Below are 27,945 nucleotides of genomic sequence, written 5' to 3' on the forward strand. Positions count from 1 at the left end.
CAATTTGAATGTCCCCTGGGAGGTAGAAAGATGCAGAAGACATTATATAGTAGTTATCATGGTCTAGTCACTGTTGACATCTTTAATGTTGCTTTTAGTCTTTGAATCCTTTGAAATATTGGCTTTATACTCCACTTTTCTAAAGCATGCGGTATTTATTTTATGGCCATTTTACTACAGTATCAGAGAGGAGATACACTTCTCTCCCCCTCTCTAGTCAAGCACAACTGCTTGTATCTTTAAGGAGCAGCCACCTTTAAGGAAAGACTTCTGAGGGAACAGCTAATGGTGCTGGAGGAACTGGGCTGTGGCTCGTCCTCTGCTGCTCATTAGCCTTGTGAACCTGGGGAGGCTAGCTTCCTGTCTTAGTCTTGGCTAGAAAGTGAGGTGGCTGGATCAGATAATCAGCAAGATGCCTTCCAGGTAAGATTAGGCTGTCAGTCAGAAAACACTGTAGGACTTCTGAAACTTTAACTGCCAGTCAAGATCGCTTAACTAGAATGTCCCACATTTTTCACTCCATTGAAATGAGTAACTTCAAGTGTCATGTAACATCACGATCACACAGGGGAACGTCTAGAGGTGCAGTAGATAATTGTTAGCTTTCTGTTGCTGTGTAATGAATTACCACAACTTTAGTGGTTTAAGGTAACATATATTGATGATCTCATGGGTCTCTAAAGCAGCAGTCTGAGGACCGCGTGGCCAAGTTCTCTGTTCAGTGTTTCACACAGTGGCAGTCAAGGTGTTGCAGGGACTGTGATCTCATCTGAGGCTGGAGTCCTCTTCCAAATGCACAGGGCGGTTGGCAGATGGCATTTCCTTGTGGCAGTATGACTGAGGGTCCTGTTTCTTGTTAGCGATCGGATGGTGAACACACTTGACTTCTAGAGGCTGCTCTCAGGTCCTTGCCATGTGGCCCCCTCCATAGGCCCTTTTACAACATGAAATTTTGTTTCTTCAGATCCAGCAGGAGAATCTCCCACACTTCAGATCTTGTTAGGAAGGGGCTAGTTTTTCTAAGAACTCACCTTTGAAGTCCAACCCATCCACGATAATCTCCCTTTTGATAAGCTCAGAACCAACTGATGGGGGACCTTAGTTACATCTGCAGAATCCATTCATGTTTGTCTTTGAATGTACTCTCGTCACAGGACTTTTTTTCGTCCTGTTCACAGTCCCATCCACACTTGATGGGGGAGGATTATACAGGGCAGGTACACCAGGGAGTGGGAATCTTGGGGGCCTCCCACAATGCCTTTTGATTTAAAAAGATTCTGGAACATAATTTTTCTTATGTCTCATATCTAAGCTAACAACTTCCCTTTTCTGTTCAGTTTTGTGTTCACACGTCCATTGTCATATTTTTTCTTGTATTTTTGCAGGAGGAGGATTAGAGTCAAAGGTGTGGGATGGCTTCTGAGCTTCTGTGAGGTGTTGTGTGTGGCTTGTATATATGCTGTTGTACTGGTATACTCTGTAACAACCCCTGATTGCTGAACATTCTAACTGGGATATACACTGCATGGTTCACTGGTGCTTTCAGGAAATCATTGAGGTGTCAGACATTCAGGATTTGTTCACTAATACATTCTTTAAAATGCTTTTAGAATCATTATATCCGGTTTCCTTTCTCTCTCTACATGGAACTGATTAACCACCGTGTGGGCGGAAATCTAATTTGTTGCTGGCTCAGAACTTTGCAGTTTTCAATACTTTGCAGAATTCTCCTGTTTACCAAATGAATTATGATGAAGATTGATACATTAGTATTAAGAGGATGATTTATAGCATGTACTGTGATTTATAGGGCCAAAAAGACCTGTTACACTCAGCACTTTTACCCCATAATGTTAAGAAACTCAAGAGATTTTGTCACCAAAAAGCATATCTTGTGTTTTGTTTGTTTGGTTTTTTTATAACACGGTGATAGCGCTTGTTAGAGTTCTGAGATTCTTTATTAGCAACTGACAGTTTTCTAGGAACTGAACTTAGAGCTGCCAAAAGCAAAAACCATTTCTAAATCATCTCCATTCCATTCCCCTCAAATAATAATGGACAAGCTCATTATAGTTTGTTAGTTTCTCATGCCTTTCTTTGGTGTTCTTATGGTTGTGAGAAGTTTGGAGAAGCAGTGTCTAAATTTAGGAAATGAATTTCTTTTCTGTTACTAAGGTCATTGCTATAATTTAAAGACAACAGGAGAACATGTCTTTTTTCTCAAATGGATCTGCATATTTTTCTTCTAAGGTGTTTCTCTAAGAGTAACATTATGTACTTTAATCAATGTTATAAAAAATGGAACTCCTGGTTAGGATTTGAAAAGGTGATGTTAACAGATACCAAATTTTTTTCTATTAGGGATTGAAGGACTTTTATTTATTTATTTAATTTTAATTTTAAACTCCAGGGTACATATGCAGGATGGGCAGCTTTGTTACATAGGTAAATATGTGCTATGGTGGTTTGCTGCACCTGTCAACCCACCACCTTGGTATTAAGCCCAGCATACATAAGCCATCTTTCCTAATGCTCCCCTCCCCACAACTCCACTCTGTGAAAGGCCCCAGGGTGTGTTGTTTCCCTCCCTGTGTCCATGTGTCCTCATTGTTCATTTATAAGTGAGAGCATGTGGTATTTGGTTTTCTGTTCCTGTGTTAGTTTGCTGAGGATAATGGCTTCCAGCACCATCCATTGATCATTGAGACATGATCTCATCCCTTTTTTTTTTTTTTTTTTTTTTGAGACGGAGTCTTGCTCTGTCGCCCAGGCTGGAGCGCAGTGACCAGATCTCGGCTCACTGCAAGCTCCGCCTCCCGGGTTCCCGCCATTCTCCTGCCTCAGCCTCCCGAGTAGCTGGGACTACAGGCGCCCGCCACCTCGCCCGGCTAGTTTTTTGTATTTTTTAGTAGAGACGGGGTTTCACCGTGTTAGCCAGGATGGTCTCGATCTCCTGACCTCGTGATCCGCCCGCCTCGGCCTCCCAAAGTGCTGGGATTACAGGCTTGAGCCACCGCGCCCGGCCGATCTCATCCCTTTTTATGGCTGGATAGTGTTCCATGGTATATATGTGCCACATTTTATTTGTCCAGTCTATCACTGATGGGCATTTGGGTTGATTCCTTGTCTTTGCTATTGTGAATAGTGCTGCAGTGAACATAGGCATGCATGTATCTTTATAATATAATGATTTATATTCCTTTGAGTATATACTCTATAATGGAATTGCTGGGTCAAATGGCATTTCTGGTTCTAGCTCTTTGAGGAATTGCCACCCTGTCTTCCACAATGATTGAACCAATTTACATTTCCACCAACCGTATAAAAGCCTTCCTGTCTCTCCACAACCTCACCCTCACCAGCATCTGTTGTTTCTTTCTTTCTTTTTTTTTTTTTTTGAGATGGAGTCTTGCTCTGTTGCCTAGGCTGGAGTGCAATGGCACTAACTTGGCTCACTTTAACCTCCGCCTGCCGGTTTCAAGCAATTCTCCTGTATCAGCCTCTTGAGTAGCTAGGACCCCAGGTGTGCACCACCATGCCTGGCTGAGTTTTTGTACTTTTAGTAAAGATGGGGTTTCACCATGCTGGCCAGGCTGGTCTCAAACTCCTGACCTCATGATCCACTCACCTCGGCCTCCCAAAGTGCTGGGATTACAGGCATGAGCCACTGCGCCCGGCCTGTTTCTTAACTTGGTAATAATTGCCATTGTGAATGGCGTGAGAGGGTATCTCATTGTGGTTTTGATTTTCATTTCTCCAATGATCAGTGATGTTGAGCTTTTTTTCTTAGGTTTGTTGGCTGCATGAATGTCTTTTGATAAGTGTCTTTTCATGTCCTTTGCCCACTTTTTAATGGGGTTGTTTTTCTTGTCTCTTTTTTTTTTTTAATACTTTAAGTTCTGGGGATACGTGTGCAGAACGTGCAGGTTTGTTACATAGGTATACATGTGCCATGGTGGTTTGCTGCACGCATCAACCTGTCATCTAGATTTGAAGCCTTGCATGCATTAGGTATTTCTCCTAATGCTATCCATCCCCTTGCCCCCCACCCAATGTGAGATGTTCCCCTCCCTGGGTCCATGTGTTCTCATTGTTCAGCTCCCACTTATGAGCGAGAACATGTGGTGTTTGGTTTTCTGTTCCTGTGCTAGTTTGCTGAGAATGATGGTTTCTAGCTTCATCCATGTCCCGGCAAAGGACATGAACTCATACTCTTTTATGGTTGCATAGTATTCCGTGGTGTATATGTGCCATTTTCTTTATCCAGCCTATCATTGATGGGCATTTGGGTTGGTTCCAAGTCTTTGGTATTGTAAATAGTGCTGCAGTAAACATACGTGTGCGTGTGCCTTTATAGTAGAATGATTTATAATTCTTTGGGGTATATACTCAGTAATGGGATTGCTGGATCAAATGGTATTTCTGGTTCTAGATAGATCCTTGAGGAATTGTCACACTGTCTTCCACAGTGGTTGAACTAATTTACACTCCCAACAGTGTGGAAGTGTCTGTTTCTCCACATCCTCTCCAGCATCTGTTGTTTCCTGACTGTTTAATGATTGTCATTCTAACTGGCGTGAGATGGTATCTCATTGTGGTTTTGATTTGCATTTGTCTAATGACCAGTGATGATGAACTTTTTTTGGTATGTTTGTTGGCCACATAAATGTCTTCTTTTGAGAAGTCTCTGTTCATATCTTTTGCCCACTTTCTGATGGGGTCATTTGTTTTTTCTTGTAAATTTATTCAAGTTCCTTGTAGATTCTGGATATTAGCCCTTTGTCATATGGATAGATTGCAAAATTTTCTCCCATTCTGTAGGTTGCCTGTTCACTCTGATGATAGTTTCTTTTGCTGTGCAGAAGGTCTTTAGTTTAATTAGATCCCATTTGTCAATTTTGGCTTTTGTTGCCATTGCTTTTGGTGTTGTAGTCATGAAGTCTTTGCCCATACCTATGTCCTGAATGGTTTTGCCTAGGTTTTCTTCTAGGGTTTTTATGGTTTTATGTCTTATCATTTAAGTCTTCCATCTTGAGTTAATTTTTGTATAAGGTGTAAGGAAGGGGTCCAGTTTCAGTTTTCTGCATATGGCTAACTGGTTTTCCCAACACCATTTATTAAATAGGGAATCCTTTCCCCATTGCTTGTTTTTGTCTGGTTTGTCAAAGATCAGAAGATTGTAGATGTATGGCGTTATTTCTGAGGCCTCTGTTCTGTTCCATTGGTTTATGTATCTGTTCTGGTACCAGTACCCTGCTGTTTTGGGTTACTGTAGCCTTGTAGTATAGTTTGAAGTCAGGTAGTAAGATGCCTCCAGCTTTGTTCGTTTTGCTTAGGATTGTCTTGGCTATATGGGTCTTTTTTGGTTCCGTATGAAATATAAAGCAGTTTTTTTTCTAATTCTGTGAAGAAAGTCAATGGTAGCTTGATGGGTTTAGCATTGCATCTATAAATTACTTTGGGCAGTATGGCCATTTTCATGATATTGATTCTTCCTATCAGCATGGAATGTTTTTCCATTTTTTTGGGTCCTTTCATTTTCTTGAGCAGTAATTTGTAGTTCTCCTTGAAGAGGTCCTTCACATCTCTTGTAAGTTGTATTGCTAGGTATTTTATTCTCTTTGTAGCAGTTGTGAAAGGGAGTTCACTCACGATTTGGTTCTCTGTTTATCTGTTATTGGTGTATAGGAATGCTTGTGATTTTTGCACATTGATTTTGTATCCTGAGGCTTTGCTGAAGTTGCTTATCAGCTTAAGGAGATTTGGGGCTGAGACGATGGGGTTTTCCAAATACACACTGATGTCAACTACAAACAGAGACAATTTGACTTTCTCTCTTCCTGTTTGAATACCCTTTATTTCTTTCTGTTACCTGATTGCCCTGGCCAGAACTTCCAGTACTATGTTGAATAGGAGTGGTGAGAGAGGGCATCCTTGTGTTGTGCCATTTTTCAAAGTTAATGCTTCCAGCTTTTGCCTATTCAGTATGACACTGGCTATGGGTTTGCCATAAATAGCTCTTATTATTTTGAGATATATTCCATCAGTACCTCGTTTATTGAGTGTTTTTAGCCTGAAGGGGTGTTGAATTTTATTGAAGGCCTTTTCTGCATCTATTGAGATAATCATGTGATTTTTGTCATTGGTTCTGTTTATGTGATGGATTATGTTTGTTGATTTGCATATGTTGAACCAACCTTGCATCCCAGGGATGAAGCCCACTTGATCATGATGGATAAGCTTTTTGATGTGCTGCTGGATTCAGTTTGCCAGAATTTTATTGAGGATTTTCGCATCCATGTTCATCAGGGATTTTGGCCTGAAATTTTCTTTTTTTGTTGTGTCGCTGCCAGGTTTTGGTATCAGGGAGATGCTGGCCTCATAAAACGAGTTAGGGAGGAGTCCTTCTTTTTCTATTGTTTGGAATAGTTTCAGAAGGAATGGTACCTCTGGTAGAATTCGGCTCTGAGCCATCCGGGCTCTTTTTGGTTGGTAGGCTGTTAATTACTGCCTCAATTTCAGAACTTGTTATTGGTCTATTCAGGGATTTGACTTCTTGGTTTAGTCCTGGGAGAGTGTATGTGTCCGGGAATTTATCCATTCCTTCTAGATTTTCTAGTTTATTTGCATAGAGGTATTTATAGTATTCTCTGATGGTAGTTTGTATTTCTGTGGGATCAGTGGTGATATCACTTTTATCATTTTTTATTGTGTCTATTTGATTCTTCTGTCTTTGCTTCTTTATTAGTCTGGTTAGCAGTCTGTCTATTTTGTTAATCTTTTCAAAAAACCAGCTCTTGGATTGATTGATTTTTTTTTTTGAAGGGTTTTTCCTGTCTCTATCTCCTTCAGTTCTGCTCTGATCTTAGTTATTTCTTGTCTTCTGCTAGCTTTCAAATTTGTTTGCTCTTACTTCTCTAGTTCTTTTAATTGCAATGTTAGGGTGTCGATTTTAGAACTGTCCTGCTTTCCCCTGTGTGCATTTAGTGCTATAAATTTCCTTGTAAACACTGCTTTAAATGTGTCCCAGAGATTCTGGTATGTTGTGCCTTTGTTCTCATTGGTTTCAAAGAGCTTACTTATTTCTGCCTTAATTTTGTTATTTATGTAATAGTCATTCAGGAGCAGGTTGTTCAGTTTCCAGGTAGTTGTGCAGTTTTGAATGTGTTTCTTAATCCTGAATTCTAATTTGATTGCACTGTGGTCTGAGAGACTGTTTGTTATTATTTCCGTTCTTTTGCATTTGCTGAGGAATGTTTTACTTCCAATTATGTGGTGGATTTTAGAATAAGTGCAATGTGGTGCTGAAAAGAATGTATATTCTGTTGATTTGGGGTGGAGAGTTCTGTAGATGTCTATTAGGTCCGCTTGGTCCAGAGCTGAGTTCAAGTCCTGAATATCCTTGTTAATTTTCTGTCTCATTGATCTGTCTAATATTGACAGTGAGATGTTGAAGTCTCCCACTATTACTGTGTGGGGAGTCTAAGTTTCTTTGTAGGTCTGTAAGAACTTGCTTTATGAATCTGGGTGCTCTGTATTGGGTCCATATATATTTAGGATAGTTAGCTCTTCCTGTTGAATTGACCTCTTTACCATTATGTAATGCATTTCTTTGTCTTTTTTATGTTTTTTTGGTTTAAAGTCTGTTTTGTCAGAGACTAGGATTGCAACCCCTGCTTTTTTTTTGCTTTCCATATCCTTGGTAAATATTCCTCCATCCTTTTATTTTGAACCTATGCGTGTCTTTGTATGTGAGATGCGTCTCCTGAATACAGCACACCAATGGTCTTGACTCTATCCAATTTGCCAGTCTGTGTCTTTTAATTGGGGCATCTAGCCCATTTACATTTAAGGTTAATATTGTTATGTGTGAATTTGATCTGTCATCATTATGCTAGATGTTTATTTTGCACATTAGTTGATGCAGTTTCTTCATAGTGTTGTTGGTTTATATTTTGGTATGTTTTTGTAGTGGCTGGTACCTGTTTTTCCTTTTCATATTTAGTGCTTCCTTCAGTAGCTCTTCCTTCAGTAAGGCAGGCCTGGTGGTGACAAAGTCTCAGCATTTGCTTTTCTGTAAAGGAGTTTATTTCTCCTTTGCTTATGAAGCTTAGTTTGACTGGATATGAAATCCTGGGTTGAAACTTATTTTCTTTAAGAATGTTGAATATTGGCCTTTACTCTCTTCTGGCTTGTAGCGTTTCTACAGAGAGATCTGCTGTTAGTCTGATGGGCTTCCCTTTGTAGGTAGCCTAACCTTTCTCTCTGGCTGCCCTTAACATTTTTTCCCTCATTTTAACCTTGGTAAATCTGATGATTATGTGTCTTGGGGTTGATCTTCTCGAAGAGTATCTTTTTGGTGTTCTCTGTATTTCCTGAATTTGAATGTTGGCCTTTCTTGCTAGGTTGGAGAAGTTCTCCTGGATAATATCCTCAAGTGTGTTTTCCAACTTGGTTCCATTCTCCCTGTCAATTTCAGGTACACTAATCAATCGTAGGTTTGGTCTTTTCACATAGTCTGATATTTCTTGGAGTCTTTGTTCGTTCCTTTTCATTATTTTTTCTCGTCTTGTTGTCTTGCTTTATTTCATTAAGTTGATCTTCAGTCTCTGATATCCTTTCTTCTGCTTGCTCGATTTGGCTATTGATACTTGTGTATGCTTCATGGAGTTCTCATCTGTGTTTTCCAGCTTCATCAGGTCATTTATATTCTTCTCTAACCTGGATATCCTAGTTAGCCATTCCTGTAACCTTTTATCAAGGTTCTTAGCTTCCTTTCATTGGGTTAGAACATGCTCCTTTAGCTCGGAGGAGTTTGTTATTACCCACCTTCTGAAGCCTTCTGTCAGTTTGTCGTACTCATTTTCTGTCCAGTTTTGTTCCCTTGCTGGTGAGGAGTTGTGATCCTTTGGAGAAGAGGTATTCTGGTTTTTGGATATTTCAGCCTTTTTTTGGTGGTTTTTCCTCATCTTCGTGGATTTATCTGCCTTTGATCTTTGATGCTGATGACTTTTGGATGGGGTTTTTGCCTGGGTGTCCTTTTTGTTTATGTTGATGTTATTGCTTTATGTTTGTTAGTTTTCCTTCTAACAATCAGGCCCCTTTGCTACAGGTCTGCTGGAGTTTGCTGGAGGTCCATTTCAGACCCTGTTTGCCTGGGTATCACCAGTGGAGGCTGCAGAATAGCAAAGCTTGCTACCTGCTCCTTCCTCTGGAAGCTTCGTCCCAGGGGGACACCTGCCAGATGCCAGCCGGAGCTCTTTTTTATGAGGTGTCTGTTGAACCCTGCTGGGAGGTGTCTCCCCGTCAGGAGGCATGGGGGTCAGGGACCCACTTGAGTAGGCAGTGTGTCCCTGAGCAGAGCTTGAGTGCTGTGCTGGGAGATTCATTCCTCTCTTCAGAACTGACAGACAGGAAGGTTTAAGTCTACTGAAGCCATGTCCACAGCCACCCTTTCCCCCAGGTGCCCTGTCTTATGGAGATGGGAGTTTTATCTATAAGCACCTGACTGGGGCTGCTGCCTTTCTTTCAGAGATGCCCTGCCCAGTGAGTAGGAATCTAGAGAGGCAGTCTGTCTGCAGTGGCTTTGCAGTGGGTTCTGCCCAGTCCGAACTTCGCCACAGCTTTGTTGACTCTGTGAGGGAAAACCACCTACTCAAGCCTCCGTAATGGTGGACACCCTTCCCTGCACCAAGCTCGATCACCCCAGGTCGACCTCAGACTGCTTTGCTGGCAGCAAGAATTTCAAGCCAGTGGATCATAGTTTGCTGGGCTCTGTGGGGGTGGGACCCACTGGGCAAGATGACTTGGCTTTCTGGCTTCAGCCCCCTTTCCGTGGGAGTGAACAGTTCTGTCTCACTGGGGTTCCAGGCGTCAGTGGGGTATGAAAAAAAGAAAAACAAAAACAAACAAAAAACTCGTGCACCTAGCTCTGTCTGCCCAAACGGCCACTCAGTTTTGGCTTGAAACCTAGGACCCTGGTGGCCTAGGCACCAGAGGGAATCTCCTGGTCTGTGGGTTGTGAAGACTGTGGGAAAAGCATAGTATCTGGGCTGGAATACACCATTCCTCATGACACAGTCCGTCAAGGCTTCCCTTGTTTAGCAGAGGGAGTTCCCTGGTCCCTAGTGCTTCTTGGGTGAGTCAGTGCCCCACCCTGCATCTGCTCGCCCACTGTGGGCTGCACCCACTTTCTAACCAGTCCCAATGAGATGAACCAGATACCTCAGTTGGACATGCAGAAATCACCTGCCTTCTGTTTTGCCCTTGCTGTGAGCTACATACCAGAGCTGTTCCTATTCAGCCATCTTGCCAGATACCACTGTTTTTTTGTTTTTTGTTTTTCTTGTAGATACAAGTTCCTTGTACACTCTAGATACTAGACCTTTGTCAGATGGATAGATTGCAAAAACTTTCTTCCAGTCTGTAGGTTGCCTCTTTGCTCTGATGATAGTTTCTTTCACTGTGCAGAAGCTCTTTAGTTTAATTAGATCCCATTTATCAATTTTTTGCTTTTGTTACTATTGCTTTTGGCAGTTTTGTCATGAAACTTTTCGTGTGCCTGTGTCCTCAATGGTATTGCCTAGATTTTCTTCTGGAGCTTTTATGATTTTGGGTTTTACTGTTAAGTCTTTGATCCATCTTGAGTTAATTTTTATAAAAAGGAAGGGGTCCAGTTTCAGTTTTCTGCATATGGCTTCCAGTTCTCCCAGCACCATTTATTAAATAGTGAATCCTTTCCCCATGGCTTGTTTTTGTCAGGTTTGTCAAAGATCAGATGGTTATAGATGGGCTGTCTTATTTCTGAGTTCTTTATTCTGTTCCATTGGTCTATGTGTCTGTTTCTGTAGCAGTACCATGCTGTTTGGGTTATTGTAGCTTTGTAGTGTATTTTGAAGTCCAGTAGCATGTTGCCTCCATCTTTGTTCTTTTTGCTTAGGATTGTCTTGGCTATACGAGCTCTTTTTTCATTCCATATGAATTTTAAAATAGTTTCTTCTGATTCTGTGAAGAATGTTAATGGTAGTTTAATGGGAATAGCATTAATCTGTAAATTACTTTGGGTGGTATGCCCATTTTTGTGATACTAATTCTTCCTATCCATGAGCATGGAATGTTTTTCCATTTGTTTGTGTCCTCTCTGATTTCCTTGCGCAGTGGTTTGTAGTTCTCCTTGAAGAGATCCTTCACGTCCCTTATTAGCTATATTCTTAGTTATTTTTTTTTCTCTTTGTAGCAATTGTGAATGGGAGTTCATTCATGATTTGGCTCTCTGCTTGCCTGTTGTTGGTATATAGGAATGCTTGTGACTTTTGCTTGTTGATTTTGTATCCTGAGACGTTGCTGAAGTTGCTTAAAAGCTTAAGAAGCTTGTGGGCTGAGACAGTGGGGTTTTCTAGATATAGTATCATGTCATCTGAAAACACAGCCAATTTGACTTTCTCTGTTCCTGTTTGAATACTTTCTTTCTTTCTCTTGCCTGATTGTCCTGGCCAGAGCTTCCAATACTATGTTGAATAGGAGTGATGAGAGAGGGCATCCTTGTCTTGTGCTGGTTTTCAAAGGGAATGCTTCCAGCTTTTGCCCAGTCAGTATGATACTGGCTGTGGGTTTGTTCTATAGATCTCCTATTATTTTGAGGTATGATCCATCAATACCTAGTTTACTGAGACATAACATGAAAGGATGTTGAGTTTTATTGAAGGGTTTCTCTGCATCTGTTAAGATAATCATGTGGTTTTTGTTTTTGGATCTGTTTATGTGATGAATTACGTTTATTGATTTGCATATGTTGAACCAACCGTGCATCCTGGGGATGAAGCCAACTTGATCGTGGTGGATAAGCTTTTTGATGTGCTGCTGTATTCAGTGTGCCTGTATTTTATTGAGAATTTTTGCACCAATGTTCTCCAGGGATGTTGGCCTGAAGTTTTCTTTTTTTTGTTGTATCTCTGCTAGGTGTTGGTATCAAGATGATGCTGGCCTCATAGAATGAATTAGAGAGGAGCCCCTCCTTTTCAGTTGTTTGGACTAGTTTTAGAAGAAAGAGTATTGGCTCCTCTTTATATTTCTGGTAGAATTCAGCTGTAAATCCATCTCGTTCTGGGCCTTTTTTTGTTTGTTTGTTTGATTGATAGGTTGTTTATTACTGCCTCAATTTCAGAACAGATTATTGGTCTAGTCAGGGATTCAACTTCTTTTTGGTTCATTCTTGGGAGAGTTTATGTGTCCAGGAATATATCCATTTCTTAAAGATTTTCTAGTTTATTTGCATTGAGATGTTTATAGTATTCTCTGATTGTTGTTTGTATTTCTGTGGGGTCACTGGTGATATCCCCTTTATCACTTTTTTATTGTGTCTGTTTGATTCTTTTCTTCATTAGTCTAGCTAGCAGTCTATTTTTGTTAACTTTTTTAAAAAAACCGGCTCCTGGATTCTTTGATTTTTTTGTTTGTTTTTGAAGGGTTTTTCATGTTTATCTCCTTCAGTTCTGCTCTGATCTTGGTTTTTACTTGTCTTCTGCTAGCTTTGGGGTTTGTTTGCTCTCGGTTCTCTAGTTGTTTTAGTTGTGATGTTAGGGTGTCAGTTTGAGATCTTTCTAACTTTTTGATGTAGTCATTTATTGCTAAAAATTTCCCTCATAACGTTGCTTTAGCTGTGTCCCAGAGATTCTGGTATGTTGTTTCTTTGTTCTTATTGGTTTCAAATAACTTCTCGATTTCTGCCTTAATTTCATCGTTTACCCAGTAGTCTCAGGAGCAGGTTGTTCCATTTCCACGTAGTTTTATGGTTTTGGGTGGGTTTCTTCATCTTAAGTTCTAATTTGATTGCATTGTGGTCTGAGAGACTGTTATGATTTCAGTTCTTTTGCATTTGCTGAAAAGTGATTTTCTTCCAGTTGTGTGATCAATGTTAGAGTTCCATGTGGCACTGAGAAGAATGCATATTCTGTGGTTTTGGGGTGGAGAGTTCTGTAGGTGTCTATCAGGTCCACTCGATCCAGAGCTGAGTTCAAGTCCTGAATATCTTTGTTAATTTTCTGTCTCGATGATCTATCCTTGATAGTAGGGTATTAAAGTCTCCCACTATAATTGTGTGGGAGTCTAAATCTCTTTGTAGGTCTCTAAGAACTTGTTTTATGAATCTGAGTGCTCCTGTATTGGGTCTGTATATATTTAGGAGAGTTAGCTCTTCTTATTGATTTGACCCCTTTACCATTATGTAATGCCCTTCTTTGTCTTTTTTGATGTTTGTTGGTTTAAAGTCTGTTTTGTCAGAGACTAGGATTGTAACCCCTGCTTTTTCCTGTTTTCCATTTGCTTGGTAAATTTTCCTCCATCCTTTTATTTTGAGTCTGTGTGTGTCTTTGCCTGTGAGATGGGTCTCTTGAATACAGCACACTGATGGATCTTGACTGTTTATCCAGTTTGCCATTCTGTGCCTTTTAATTGGAGGCATTTGCCCATTTACATTTATGGTTACTATTGTTATGTGTGAATTTGATCCTGCCATCATGATGCTGGCTGATTATTTTGCAGACTTGTTTATGTTGTTTCTTCATAATATCACTGGCCTGTGTACTTCCTTGTGGTTTCATAGTGGTTGGTAATGGTTTTTCCTTTCCACATTTAATGCTTCCTTCAGGAACTCTTGCAAGGCAGGCTTGGTGCTGATGAATTCCCTCAGCATTTGCTTGTCTGATAAAGATTTTATTTCTCCTTCGCTTATGAGGCTTACTTTGGCTAGATATGAAATTCTAGGTTGGAAATTCTTTGGTTTAAGCATGTTGAATACTGGCCCCCAATGTCTTCTGGCTTGTAGGGTTTCCACTGAGAGGTCTGCTCTTAGTCTGATGGGCCTCTCTGTAAAGATGACCTGGCCTTTATCTCTGGCTGCCCTTAACATTTTTTTTTCTTTTTTCTTCATTTCAACCTTGAAGAATCTGATGATTATGTGTCTTGGGGTTGATATTTGCATGGAGTATCTTCCTGGGGTTCTCTGGATTTCCTGAATTCGAATGTTGGCTTGTCTTGCTACGTTGGGAAAATTCTTCTGGATGATACCCTGAAGTGTGTTTTCCAACTTGATTCCATTCTCCTAGTCTCTTTCCAGTACCCCATCAGCTGTAGGTTTGGTTTTTTAACACAGTCTCATAGTTCTCGGAGGTTTTGTTCATTCTTTTTCATTCTTCTTTTCTAATCTCGTCTGTCTGTCTGATTTCAGCAAGATGGTCTTCAAGTTCGGTTATCTTCTCTTCCACTTGGTCTGTTCAGCTGTTGATACTTGTGTTTGCATTGTGAAGTTCTCATGTTGTGGTTTTCAGCTCCATCAGGTCATTTATGTTCATCTCCTGGTTATTCTGGTTAACAGCTCCTGTAATGTTTTATCGTGGTTCTTCACTTCTTTGCAGTGAGTTAGAACATACTCCTTTATCTCAGCGAAGTTCGTTACTACCCATCTTTTGAAGCCTACTTCTGTCAATTCATCCATCTCAAGCGTCTGCTCAGTTCTGTGCCCTTGCTGGAAACATGCTGCGATTATTTGGAGGAGAAGAGGCCCTCTGGCTTTTTGAGTTTTCAGCATTTTTGCATTGATTCTTTCTCATCTTCATGGGTTTATCTACCTTTGATCTTTGAGGCTGCTGACCTTTGGATGGGGTTTGTGTGCGGTCTTTTTTGTTGATGGTGTTGTTGTTGTTGCTTTCGGTTTGTTTTTCTTCAGGCCCCTCTTCTGTAGGGCTACTGCAGTGTGCTGGGGGTCCACTCCAGACCCTGTTCTCCTGGGCCCCTCCCACCCCTGGAGGAATCACCGGAGGCTGCAGACCAGCAAAGATGGCAGCCTGCTCCTTTCTCTGAGAGCTCTGTCCCAGAGAGGCACTGACCTGATACCGGCTAGAATACCCTTGTATGAGGTGTCTGCAGGCTTTTGTCGGGAGGTCTCACCCAATCGGGAGGAGTGGGATCAGGGACCCACTTAAATAAGCATTCTGGCTGCCTGTTGGCAGAGTGGGTGTGCTGCGCTGGGGGGAGTCCCCCTCATCCAGGCTGCCCTGACTCTCCAGAGCCAGCAGGCATAAAAGACTAAGATTGCTTATCCATGATACCACAGCTGCCCCTCCTCTTAGGGGCTCCTCTCAGGGATATCAGAATTCTGTCCATAAGGCCCTGGCTGGGGATGCTGAAATTCCTGCAGGGAGACCCTACCAGATGAGGAGGAGTGGATCAGGGTCCTACTTAAAGAAGCAGTCTGCCCAAGAACTGACCCAGCGACTGTACTGTGATGTGGGGAATTGCTCCTGGTCCAGACCACCCAGTCTTGCTGGCACTGGTGGCAGGGGGAAACAGCCAACTGGAGCTGCAGTGATGGCTGCCCCTTTTCCCCAGGAACCTGGTTGTCTTAGGCAGTCTCAGGCCTGGTATGCTGGTTGCGGATTCCAGGCCAGTGGATTTTAGGTCTTGGGGTTTGTGAGTGAGGTCACTTGGCTCCCTGGCTTTAGCTCCCTTCCCATGGGAGTGGACAGATCTCCTGCCTCACTGGCCTTCCGAGAGCTGAAGTATGCAAATTCTCCTGTGTCTCAGTGCCTGCCCAAGGGGCCACCCTCCTGAGCAGTTGTTGGGAGTCTGCACAGTTCTGTGCTTGGGACCCAAGGCCCTGGTGACATGGGTTCACGAGGGGTACCTCCTGATCTGTGGGTTGCAAGGATCTGTGGGAAAAGCATGGCTTTCAGGGAGGGGTAGCACAATCCCTCACTGCCTGCCTTGACCGGGAGAGGGAGCTCCCTTGCCCCCTCCCCTCCCATGAAGCTCCCAGATGGGCCCTTGCTCCACCCTGCCTTTCCTTGCTCTCCATGGGTCATGCCAACCAGCTAGTCAGTCCCAGTGAGAGAACCTTGGTACTTCAGTTGAAGATGCAGAATTCACTTGCCATTTTCATCCTTCTCAGTGGAAGCCACAGAGCGGAGCTGTTTCTATTCAGCCTTCTTGGCTGCTCCTGACTTTTTTTATTGAGAGAGAGAGAGAGAGAGAGAGAGAGAGAGAGAGAGAGAGAGAGAGAGTGTGTGTGTGTGTGTGTGTGTGTGTGTGTGTGTGTGTGTATTTTTTTTTTTTTTTTTTTGAGACAGGTTGGGAGACTCTGTCACCCAAGCCGGAATGCACTGTCTCATCATAGCTCACTACAGCCTTGAAATCCTGAGCTCAAGGGTTACTCGTGCTTCAGTCTCCGATGTAGCTGGGACCATAGATATGCACCACCACATCTAGCTATTTACGTTTTTTTTTTTTTTTTTTTAATAGAGATGGGATCTCTCTTTGTTGCCCAGGCTGGTGTCTAACTCCTGGCCTCCCAAAGTACTGGGATTACAGACATGGACCACCACACCCAGCCTCAAAGGACTTTTAGATTCACAGATTTGAGTTACATTCCCCGTATTGTGACTTACGCTATACTTACAACTTTCACTGGACACCGATATTTTCTAAATGCCTAAGGCTATATAACAAACACTAAAGGCAGAGTCACAGCCACCCTTGAGAAACTTAGTTTTGAGATGAGAAATCAGGAGTCAGCATCACTTAAATCAAGTTAGAGTTTGTAGAACCAAAGTTACTGAAGTAGAGAAGTGTATATGATGGCATAGCTCATTACACATTTCCTGTATATTAGGAGCCTCGTGATATAATTGTTTCTTTTCTGTGTTTTTAAGTACCCAAAGTATTGAAAGTTGAGGGTGTGCCAGAGACAAGTGAGATTATATTCATTGGGAAATTCATATTATGGCTAAGAAAATAACTATAGGCAAAGATACCATACCAGTATATAATGCATCCTGCTAGTCTGTTTTATCCCATTAAAAAACTTTGTGTGCTTTTATTAGAAGGTTTATTTTTCATATGACTGGGTAAAACAAAATTAGATAATTTACCTTTGAAACAGTTGCTTATCTAGCATTCTTATACCTTCCTAATCTATTATTAGTGAGCTTGTTTACTGTGACTATTTCTGCCTTTCAAAGTTGATTTAAATTCGGTTAAAATTGTCTGATCTTCCATTAACAGTTTTTCTTTGTGAGCATATAAATACTGTAGACAAAACAAAACCAAAATGATACATCTGCATAACTTAAGGGGTCAGCTAAACTGAAATCAAAGTACTGTGTGACAGCAATTAAATTATTATTATTATTATTATTTTTGAGATGGAGTTTCACTCTTGTTGCCCAGGCTGGAGTGCAGTGGTGCGATCTCGGCTCACTGCAATCTCCACTTCCCGGGTTCAAGCGATTCTCCTGCCTCAACCTCCCGAGTAGCTGGGGTTACAGCCACATGCCACCACGCCTGGCTAATTTTTTTGTATTTTTTTTTTCAGTGGAGACGGGGTTTTTCCATGTTGATCAGGCTAGTCTCAAACTCCCAACCTCAGGTGATCCGCTGCCTTGGCCTTCCAAAGTGCTGGACAGCAATTTAATCTTTAGTGGGCTTTTAGACAAATAATTGAGACTAAACTTTGAAGTAATTAAGCTTGAGCTTTTTATAGTGGTGGTTAATAAAAATATATAAACTAAAATTTGCCATTTTAACCATTTTTAAGTGCCTAATAGCATTGATTACATTCAGTGTTGTGCAACCATGATGACCATTTCTAAAATGTTTTCATTACTGCAAGTACAAACTCTGTAACCATTAAGCAATAACTCCCTACTCTCCCCTCACCCCAGCCCCTAATCCACTTTCTGTCTCTCTGAATTTGCCTATTCTAGTTATTTCATATCAGTGGACCACGTGATACTTGTCCTTTGCGTTTGGCTGATTTCACTTAGCTCAGTGTTGTTAAGGTTTATCCATGTTGTAGTTTGTATCAGAACTCCTTTCCCTCTTTGAATAATGTTACATGGCATGGATATACTTCATCTGTTGATGGTCACCCGGGTTGTTTCCACCTTTTGGCTATTGTGAAGAAGGCTGCTGTGAACAGTGGTATGCAAGGTTCTGTTTGAGTTCCTGCTTTTAATTCTTCTGGGTGTATACCTGTAAGTGGAGTTGCTGAGTCATATAGGAATTCTAGTTTTAGCTGTTTGAGGAAGCCCCAAACTGTTCATAGGGACTGAACCATTTACACTCCCACCAGCAATGTATTAGGGTTCCAGTGTCTTGTCACCACTTGTTATTTTGTTTGTTTTTAAATTATAGTCATACGAATAGATGTGAAACAGTATAAACCAGTTGCATTTTAAAAAGTAAATTTAAGATTTGTTTATGAAATACTTAAACTTTGCTTAAAAGTGCCCTGAGTTCAACAATTTAAAAAAATTGTTGTATTTTAAAACATTTATATAATTGCTATGGTCTGAATTTTTGTATTCCCCCAAAATTCTTACGTTGAAGTTCTAACTTTCAAGATGATGGTATTAGGAGGTGTATGGCCTTTGGAAGGTGAATTAGATCTTCGGGGTGGAGGCCCCCATGATGGGAGTAGCATCTTTATAAAAAACACCTGAGAGAGAGAGCGCGCCCCCACCCCTTTGATCACGTAATGTTACAGTGAAAAGACTAAAAGCATTATTAGCATAACCTGGGAACTTGATATTAATGCAAATTCTCAGGCCCTACCTAAATCGGAAGTCTGGGGCTAGGGCTTACAATCTGTGTTTTAACAAGCCCTCCAGATGATTATGATGCGTGCTAACGTTTAAAGCGTTCTCTGTATTTAGAGTTCTTTTCTTGTCTTTTATAGCATGATGAGAGTCTATGCATCTTGGCGCAGTTGCAGTGTTGTCCCTTCTGGAAAGGCTCCCCCTTCCCCAGTCTCCTCCTGCACTGGGCTCTCAGAGTGCGCTAGTATGGAGTGCTGATAGTTGGTCTGATGTTCCTTCCGGTTTGAGAAACCCTTCCGTTTAGGGATTTGTATCTCTTTTACTTCTTTATAAACCATCATGCTTAGCAAACTGTAGAGGTCCTTTAAAAGTTTGTTCAGTTGAATTGTGTGCCCAGCGGGTGGGGGACAGGGTACATAAAGTAATTAGAGGGAAGTAGAGATGAAGCAGGTTGTTACTTGATTCATGGGGTTGTGAAAACAATGGCAAAAGTCGAGTTTACTTTTTTGAAAAGTTTTCTTGGGGGTGGTATTATCCTTTCTTGTTATATAGCTTTCTGCCTGCTTTTTTTTTTTTCTTTCCTTCTTATTTTAAGAGTGGTGTATGCTAGTTAGAATTCAGAATTATCAGGCGGAACTTTATCTTAGTCTGTTTTGTACTGCTGTAACAGAATACCATAGACTGGGTAATTTATAATGAAAAGAAATTACCTGTTCATTATTCTGGAGGCTAGGAAGTCCAAGATTGGGGGACCAAACTCGCCCTTTTATATGGAACTCTCTCCTGAGATAACAGCATTAAGCCATTCATGAGGGTGGTGCCCCCATGACCCAAGTACCTCCATTAGACCCTGCCTCTCAACACTGCCACATTGGGGATCAAATTTCCAACACATGGACTTTGGGGGGCACATTGAAATTGTAGCAAATTTGCTTTAAAATGCTTATAAGGTGTGAAATGAACTTTGAAAATGAGTGTGGGGAGATTCTGAGATGTTTCGGTTTTCACTTTTAGGATATAGGAAAGTGTCTTTTAAGGAAGAAATCCTTTGTTATTAATTCACTAGTTTGATACATGCTTTAGATTTTTAAAAAATAGGACACTTTTACCCTGTGAAATTTAAATATGTGACTAAAGTTTTGGCACACATTTTCTTTTTTTTTTTTTTTTTTTTTTTTTTTTGAGACAGAGTCTCGCTCTGTCGCCCAGGCTGGAGTGCAATGGCCGGATCTCAGCTCACTGCAAGCTCCGCCTCCCGGGTTCACGCCATTCTCCTGCCTCAGCCTCCCGAGTAGCTGGGACTACAGGCGCCCGCCATCTCGCCCGGCTAGTTTTTTGTATTTTTTTTTAGTAGAGACGAGGTTTCACCGGGTTAGCCAGGATGGTCTCGATCTCCTGACCTCGTGATCCGCCCGTCTCGGCCTCCCAAAGTGCTGGGATTACAGGCTTGAGCCACCGCGCCCGGCCTGGCACACATTTTCTCATTAAGCAATGAGATTCATATTTTCTAGTTCATGGGATAAAAATAAAAATTCGATCAGTGGTTGCTACAGTTTCAATCTCATTACAGCTGCAGTGGAGTTTTCTTATTAAGACCGCTTTTCAACCACAGATACACTTTTTAGCTTAGGCTTCACAAAGCCTCATAACTGAGGTTCCAATGGCATTGAGTATCTTGCCTTTAACAGACTTCTAGGGCTTTATTTGTTTCCCACAATTTTCTGCATGTTTGTCTCAAATGAACCATAAAATGATTCAGTGACAACATGTGGTTTTAATAACAAACAAGCATGGGCAAATGAATATGGACTTAGAATTTGAAGTTTTATACATATGCCATGACTTAAACTTCTAACTCAATTTATAGCTCAGCACTCAGTCAGTAGTAAATAATTTATCAGTTGCTAGATGGACTTTTTCATTCTAGACTTCAGTTATTTTGGGTGTCTGGTATTGAAGACCGCAGATCGTTGATATAAACAATTTTCTGCAAGTTTTTAATAGAACATTTCTAGTTAGGTTTTGTGATCAAGTGGGAGCAAATTTCCCCCAATCTCTTTTTTACCTTCTTAGTTTTTAATTATTACGGTTTATGTCAGGCCTCTGAGCCCAAGCCAAGCCATCGCATCCCCTGTGACTTGCACGTATATGCCCAGATGGCCTGAAGTAACTGAAGAATCACAAAAGAAGTGCAAATGCCCTGCCTCGCCTTAGCCTTAACCGATGACATTCCACCACAAAAGAAGTGAAAATGGCCGGTCCTTGCCTTAAGCGATGATACTGTCTTGTGAAATTCCTTTTCCTGGCTCATCCTGGCTCAAAAAGCTCCCCTACTGAGCACCTTGTGACCCCCATTCCTGTCCGCCAGAGAACAACCCCCCTTTGACTGTAATTTTCCTTTACCTACCCAAATCCTATAAAACGGCCCCACCCTTATCTCCCTTCGCTGACTCTCTTTTCGGACTCAGCCCGCCTGCACCCAGGTGAAATAAACAGCCATGTTGCTCACACAAAGCCTGTTTGGTGGTCTTTTCACACAGACGCGCATGACAGTTTATATTGCATCAAAATGAAAATTTCAAGATAATCAAGTAAGGTATTATAAAACTCATTTCTTTACAAAGGTTTCTATTGAAAATGAGTCTTTTTGAAGTAAGAATGTACTATAGTAGCTGCTCTGAGCATTAGAAATAGGCATAGTGTCCAGCCTGGGCGACAGAGCGAGACTCCGTCTCAAAAAAAAAAAAAAAAAAAAAAAAAAAGAAATAGGCATAGTGGAGATTCCTCTTTCGTCTCTGAGGTGGAACAGCATGAGGCTACTGATGTATGTAAATGTGGTCATTTCCTCAGATCAGGTGGGGCAATGGAAGGGGTGATGGAAGAGAGGGTTAGTAGATGCCATATTGGTATTTGAGTGTCTTGCCTGTACAGGCTTTGACTGAACGAAAACCACATTTTCCAATCAACCTTATAGTGATAAAAATAATACTCTGGCCTTAGGTAATGTACTGTGTCTAAAATAATGTATTAGTTACTGTAACCACCAGCAAGTTCTTGCCCGCTGCCGATACGGAGCCAATTTATCAAGATGAGGGAATTGTAATAGAGAAAGAGTTTAATACAAGTAGAGCTGGGTAAATGGGAGACTGGAGTTTTATTATTCCTTAGTCTCAGCAAAAATTCAGAGACTGGGATTTTTAAAGATAGTTTGGCCTGTATCCCAGCACTCTGGGAGGCTGAGGCAGGCAGTTTATTTGAGCCTAGGAGTTCGAGACCAGCTTGGGCAACGTGTTGAGATGCTCTCTCTACAAAAAAAAAACCAAAGCAAAAACTGGCCAGGCCTAATGGTGCGTGCCTGTAGTCCCAGCCACTTGGAGGGCTCAGGTGAGGGATGGCTTGAGCCTGGGAGGTCAAGGCTGCAGTAAACCTTGTTTGTGCCACTGCACTACAGCCTGGGTGACAAACTGAGACCCTGTCTCAAAAAACAAATTAATTAAAATAAAGATAGTTTGACATACTGGGTGTGGTGGTGTGTGCCTGTTGTCCTAGCTACTTGGGAGGCTGAGACAGGAGGATCTTCTGAGCCCAGGAGGTCTGGGCTGTAAAGCAGTATGTCAATTGGGTGTCCACACTAAGTTCAGCATCAGTATGATGACCTCTTCGAAGCAAGGACCACCATGTTGCCTAAGGAGGGGTGAACTGGCCCAGGTTGGAAACAGAGTAGGTCAAAACTCCCATGCTGATCAGTAGTGGGATAGAGCCTGTGAATAGCCGCTACACTCTGGCCTGGGCAATGAAAAAAATATGTATATTTTTAAGAAGACTTCCTGTTTGTTAAAAAAAGTGTGTGTGTGTTTGTGTGTGTGTGTGTGTGTGTGTGTGTGTGTAGTTTGACAGCAGGGGCCTAGGGAATGGGGAATGCTGGGTGGTTGAATCAGGGATATAATCATAGTGCATTGAAGCTGGTTTTTCTTGCCATCTTCTGTTCCTGAGTGGGATTGCAAAACTAGTTGAGCCAGATTTTATTGGTCTGAGCGAGGCCAGCTGGTCTATCAGAATGCAGAGTCTGAAAAATACCTCGAACACCAGTCTTAGGTCTTACAATAATAATGTTATCCGTGGGAGCAACTGGGGAGGTTAGGCATCTTGTGGCCTCTGGCTGCATGATTCCTGAGCCATAATTTGTAATCATGTGGCTAATTTGTTAGTTTTACAAAGGGGATCTGGTCCCTAAGCAAGGAGGGAGTTTGTTTCTGGGAGGGGCTGTTACCATCTTTATTTCAAAGTTAGACTATGAACTAAATTCCTCCCAAAGTTAGTTTGGCCTACACCCAGGAATTAACAAGGGCAGCTTGGGAGGTTAGAAGCAAGATGGAGTTGGTTAGGTCAGGTTTTTCTCACTGTCGTAATTTTTGCAAAGGTGGTTTCATTATTAGAGTTCATTTATAAGTACTGTTTTTTTTTTCTCTTGCCTTATATTCTCTGCCTTTTGGGAGAAGGAAAAAAACTTTTTTCTTTACTCTCTTATATTTGGTAGCTGGGAGCCTACAAATTATAGTGACAAAAGACAGAGTAGCAAGAGAAAAAAATAGATTTGATTGTGTATGTATATATATACACACAGGAATTCACAAATAAATGTGACTCAAATAGGCAATTTGAATTTTGGGCTTATATACCATCTTATTAGGGGATGGAGAGGGTCCTTCTGAGAGAAACTCAGATTGGATTTTTCTTTATGTTGGAGGATTGACTTAACCCTTGCCTTATCTTGGTCTCCTTCAATGTTTTCACAATTCTAGTATAAGCATTTCCCTCAGAAGCGTTCATGCAGCTTCTGTTTATGGGAGATATAAGGCGTATATTCAGTGAAAAATAAAAGATAGCCAGAATAAAAATCAAATAAAAATTAAAGAAAGGTGAGGTGATGCACACCTATCTTGTTTATATAGTAACTTAATGAGGTTTTACAGATTCATTGATGGATGGATAGATGGTTAGCTCATGCATTCATTTACAAATGCGTATTCAATCTTTCATATGTACCAGGTACTATGCATAGGGGAAACATCTGTTAACAAGATCAATATGGGCCTTGCTTTTGCCTCTTGCCTAGTTCACAGTCTGGTAAATGAAACCGATACTGTTTAATTAGAGTGTAATGAGTGCTTTATAGGTGGTATGAGAATGTCTAAGTAGGACACCTGATCTAGTCTGGACCAGTTAATGGCACTTTCCTGAGGGTATGCTGTTGGGTCTGAGTTCTGATTTATGAATAGTTAGTAACTAGGTGGGTGAAAAGGGGGTGCAGGGAAGGCCCAGCAGCCCAGGCAGAGGAATCATATGTAAGAAGGCCCCGGGGATAAGGCCAGTGTAGCATAAAGCACGAAGGAGGGGCCAGTGGCTAGAAATGAGCCAGCACATGTAGGGCCTCGAAGACCATGGAAGGACGTTTTCCTTCATCCTAAATGCAACAGAAAATCACTGAAGGTTTTATAAACAGAAGGTGATCAGTTTGGTCTGTTTTCTTAATGTTGCCTCTGGCTCCTCTAGAGAATGGATCATGGTTGGGGAGTAAAAAGAGGTTGAACAGAGATGAGTTGGGGTGTTGTAGTTGTCTAGGTGAAAAGTAATAGTAGCTCAGACTAAGAGTACATTGGGGAAAAACAGATTGAAGAAATATTTAGGAGAGAAAATTCACAAGATTGGATTGGCTGCTAGCTTGTGAAGAGAAAGGAGGTGCCAAGAAGGACCCACAGATTTCTGACACAACCACCTGATGCATAGTGACCACATTGACTGACCTTGGGAACCCAGGAGAAGGCTAGGCTTTGGGGGCTGGGGCTCCAGCCTATGGGCTAGATTGCAGGACATACAGAGTGCCTGTGAGACAGCTAAGTGGAGATACTGAGTGGAGACTGGAACATATGGATCAGGAGCTCTAGAGTACCTGTCTGGGTTGGAGAAATGTCCGATGGAATTGGGGGAAACCAAACAAAAAACCTGTTCGGGTTCAGCAGCTTTGTGAGTCTTAAAATTTTTATTGGAATGTCCAATAAACAGAAATCTTCAACTGCCACAGATGATGCTAATAAATCCTTTTCTTCCTAAAGTTTTAAATAAAGTGTCTTAGATGGCAGCAGCAGTGAAGGAAAGTGAGAGGATAAAAGCCTTAAAATGAGGGACTCTGCAGAGCCATCTCAAGAGAAGCTGCCAGCGAACACGAGTCCCAGCTCTTTCTTGTCTCTTATTTTCCCAGTTAGTGCGGGAGTGTTGAGTAGCCTGCCCAAGGCCAAGGTCATTTGGTTTATCTGGATTCTAATGAGAATCTGTTTGGCTTCATAGCTTTTGCTGTTTCCACTCATCCTGTTGCAGTCCAGAAAACAGTTAAACTAAAATAATAATCTGTAGTCAAAATCATTTTTTAAGCATCTGTGGTCCCACACAAATGTGAAATATTCTTTATTTCATTATCATACCTCTGAACGTCCCTGTCAGTGACTTGTACATAGTTGTCTCAGCCAACAAAACTTAAAGCCTTTGGAACCTTAGAATGGTAAAATGTTAAGGTTGGAAGGGACTTGAGAAATCTTCGTGTCTGATAACTTTCCTTTGTAGATAAGGAAATAAAGATATCAAGGTCAGCTGGGTACGGTGGCGCACGCCTGTAATCCCAGCACTTGCGGAGGCCGAGGTGGGTGGATCACCTGAGGTCAGGAGTTCGAGACCAGCCTAACATGGTGAAGCCCCGTCTCTACTAAATACAAAAAAATTAGCCGGGCATGGTGGCACATGCCTGTAATCCCAGCTACTCAGGAGGCTGAGGCAGGAGAATCGCTTGAACCTGGGAGGTGGAGGTTGCAGTGAGCTGAGATCGTGCCACTGCACTCCAGCCTGGGCAACAAGAGTGAAACTCTGTCTCAAAAAAAAAAAAAAAAAAAAAAAAATCAAGGTCACCCATCCTATTAATATGAAAAGCAAGCTGTAGCCCAAATATCAAACTCCCTATCCTTCCCTGTAGCAATATATGCTGTTCTTCTCATGTTTGACTTCTCTTTTAACCCTCACATTTAATTGCCAAAGCTCTACCAGCTATTCTTCTAAAATGCCTCACATGCTGGTTTCTGTCTCCAAATCCTACTCCTCCTAACCTAGCTCAGTCTCCCATCTCCCATGCACTCAAACTCTGTGGCAGGAACCTCCTGACTGGTCTTTTCCTAAGCCACCACCATGCCTGTGCCCCTCTCCAGCTCACATGGGCTTTGACTTTTCCTTGGGCACCACAGAACTGGTTTCAGAATCTTCTGCTGAGTTGCTTCTGCAACTGTGGGTGGGGCCTGGAGGTCAGGGTGGAGTCCACAGAACTTCAGCATACATCTGATGGTTTTCTCAGCTTTGGAGTTTGAGAAGGATCAACCTTTAGGAGAGGGAAGGCAGCCAGCCTCTACTTAAGTGCTGTTGAATTTTTAGTGCCATTTCAGTCTATGCTGTAATTCATTTCAGCTGTTTCAGCAGTTTCTTATTAAATGCCCACAGTGGGCCAGGCACTGTCATAGTCATGGGGATATGAAGGCATTAACTTCTATTTAGTAGAGACACATGTTATTCTTAAAAAATTTTAAAAAGAGATTCCTTTAGATTGTAGGCTCTATGGGGCCAAATACCTTGTTTTAATCATTTTGTATCTCTGGAGTCTACCTTAGCATTGGGCACTTACGGACCTTCGGTTAATATTTGTGGTGTTAGTGGAGATTGAATTAAACCAAGATTTTCTTTTAACTTTCGTATTGTTTTACTTAGAGACTTTCCATAAAAAATTGATACTCTTTAAAGAGTTCTTAGGTTTTTTTGGTTCATTCTGTTATGACTGTCCTTTCCATCCATTCATTTTTTTCTTATCTAAGTTAATAATGGAAAGGTGAGTAATGATTTAGTCATCAAGAAAGAAAGGTATTGCTGGGTGTGGTAGCATGCCTGTTGCCCCACCTACTCAGGAGGCTGGAGTAAGAGGATCACTTGAGTCCAGGAGTTTGAGCCCAAAACATAACGAGACTCTTGAAAGAGAGAGAGAAAGAAAGAAATTAACATGTAACAATTTTTTTTTTTTGAAAATCAAGTATTTATACAGTTTGATTTTGTGTCAAATTGAAAAATACGCGTAACACAAATATGTGCCTGATCTTTATCAGTAAATGTACTGTGTTTTATTCACAATTAATATGCTTTAAAAGTGTATTTTATGCTCTTAGAGTATTTGGTCTTTCCTTGTTTCTGTTTAATATGTTTTAATTAGAAAGAAATGTTGCACCAAGTACAATTGCTCTGCCGGGAACATCAGTGAAGGGGATCAAATGAAAGAGATCTGTTAAAGGTGACCAAACGCTCTGTCCAAAGAAGAAGGCAGAGCGCAGTGACAACCCAGAACCTCAGAAGATGATACCAATCCCTCCATTTCCCTCTAAACTGCCACCTGTCAATCAGATTCACTGGGACATTCTGTGGGCCTGGCACCACCAATTAAAGCTGAGCACAAAGACCAGAAATTAGATGCACATAAGGGCCTGTATTCTTTTACTTACCCAAATCAAAAGGATATTCCTAGCACAGGAAAAAAGAGGCCAGAATCTGGAAGTCATTATGAAAAAAAATCAAAGGTGGAAAAGAGGGAAACGTCTCTGCAAAGTTCTGAGAAGATGCGTCCTCCTGAAGTGGCTCTTCTTCCTGAGGAGGGGTTGCCTGCCCTGGCAGAGTCTGCTGCTCTCCTTGAAGGAGTTAATACAGTTGTGGTGACAACTTCTGCCCCAAAGGCTTCGCTGGCCTCCTGGGCCAGAATTGCAGCCAGGGCAGGGATGCCAGAGGCAGTGAATGGAATCTCCACAAGAGTGGTGTCAAGCGGCATGTGGTCCATGGGAGAAGTCTCCCTGCAGACACAGATGGTTGGGTTCACCTCCAGTTTCATGCTGGACAAGCCTGGGTTCCCGAGAAGCAGGAGGGAGAGTGAGTGCATGCATGCCTCTCGCTTCCTGCCTTCAATTTTCCACCCCCACACCTTGCAGACAATATGTTGAGCCCCAGATGTGTTCACAGGAACAAGATCTTCAGAAGCCTCCAGCGGAAAAAGAATAGCAAGAAAAAGGGCACATCTCTGGTAATGGCAGAAAGCCTGGACAGTTGAGTCCATGGTGCTGCTGGCAGGTCAACTCTGGTCCTCTCCACACCTGCTTCTAGGCCATGCAGACTGGTGGGTTGCAGATGTTAGCCTAAGACCGTGGCAATGCCTGCTGCTTTGTGGTTTCAGATAGAGACTCTCATGTTTAAAAATGGAAAAGCATTTTACAAATTACTATTTAATTCT

The 27,945-nt window shown here is 41.7% G+C and overlaps 1 protein-coding gene and 1 pseudogene across 19 annotated transcripts in view; both read left to right on the forward strand.

Annotated features, from left to right (window-relative positions):
• The window catches only part of SLC25A26 (solute carrier family 25 member 26), a 162,793-nt gene that overhangs the window by 78,941 nt on the left and 55,907 nt on the right, over nucleotides 1-27,945 (forward strand). The gene's annotated exons all lie outside the window — the stretch shown is intronic.
• Nucleotides 413-27,911, forward strand: LOC135969564 (developmental pluripotency-associated protein 4-like; annotated as a pseudogene).

Source organism: Macaca fascicularis, chromosome 2 (genome assembly GCF_037993035.2).
Source record: "Macaca fascicularis isolate 582-1 chromosome 2, T2T-MFA8v1.1".
In the NCBI taxonomy this organism is placed as follows: domain Eukaryota; kingdom Metazoa; phylum Chordata; class Mammalia; order Primates; family Cercopithecidae; genus Macaca; species Macaca fascicularis.